The following is a 1,375-nucleotide window of genomic DNA, read 5'->3' on the forward strand; positions in this document are numbered from 1 at the left end:
TTTAAGAAAATTTGTATTTTATTTATTTTTGTGAGAATGGTCTATAATAATTTATTTATTGAATAACTGTCACATAAGATTTCAACTTTCAATAAATATAAGAATTGAAAAAATACAAAATGAAAAAGGATTCTCGTCTTAGAATTAATATATAAAAACTATTAAACCAAGTGTCATTTTATAAGGAGTCAACCTTTTATTATTAAAATTTAGTTAAATAATCCAGTAGTGAAATTCTTATTTCTGTATATTAATAATAAAATATTAATACTGTATATTATTTAGTTACATATTTAAATTTTATTTCTTAAAAACATTAATCATTCAAAGATTGACATGTGTTTCCACAGTTTTTATTCAAGTTTGTGTTGTTTCCCATTAACTTAAAGACGCTGTTTAGAAACTGCCAATAGAGATGGTATCAAAATATTCATTTGAGAACTTCTATCAAAATGGGTAAAAGTAGCTCCAACTCCGATATTTCAAAGAGTATTTTGAAATTAAAAATTTGAGAAAACAAGTAAAACATGATAAATTACGAGGAATTGTTATTTGTAGTGATATTTTGCCTGCTATATGTCTTCTGTTAATAGTCCATTGTTTTATTAAATTAAAATAAGATTTTAACATTAAAACCCTTCGTCTAAATTTGTTTCGAGTAAAAATACTCAAACTAAGTATTTAGTAAAATAACCTTCAAACTAACTTTACTAGGAATCGTTATCCGCGCCAAGACGCGGAGTTTTTGCATTTTAATCTTTTTTTGCCTCTTACTTGCTAATTTAGCATTCAGTTTTTCAATGTATTTTATCTTCACTCTCTCCTCTTGTCTTGTTTACATTTGTTTTCACGTTCTTTCGTTTGATTTGTTTTAGTTTTGGCTTGTATAATAACTTAACTCTGCTCATTCTTCTTTCATTCTTGGGAAAATTGCCAAATATGACTCACAACTTGATTTCAAATGCAAAAGTAAACCCAAACTTGAATCAAATGCAAAAGTAACCTAAAAGACTATTGAAATTACAACCAGCCCTTTGTGAAACAAACAAAAAAAATCAATTTTTTTACGTTTCTAACCCCCGTAAGTCGTCTAGTCTAGTTCTACATAGAAATAATTTAAAATTTTTGTAAAAAATATTTTGATAAGTGAAAAATTGAAATCATGTAATTAACAAATGTCTTAAGAGATATAAATTAAGATATAACAAAAGTTAATTGTTTTCAACATAGATGAGTGAAAGTAGTGAGTCATGATATTCTTTGGTTTAGGTTTTGCCAACATATGTTGTAGTATTGTATGTGTTCTTAGGGTTAGATTTTGGAATGCATAAATATTTTTTTGAAAACTTTAAAATTTACCTAAGTGTGTTTATTT

The sequence above is a fragment of the Brassica oleracea genome, chromosome C3 (genome assembly GCF_000695525.1).
Source record: "Brassica oleracea var. oleracea cultivar TO1000 chromosome C3, BOL, whole genome shotgun sequence".
Taxonomy (NCBI): domain Eukaryota; kingdom Viridiplantae; phylum Streptophyta; class Magnoliopsida; order Brassicales; family Brassicaceae; genus Brassica; species Brassica oleracea.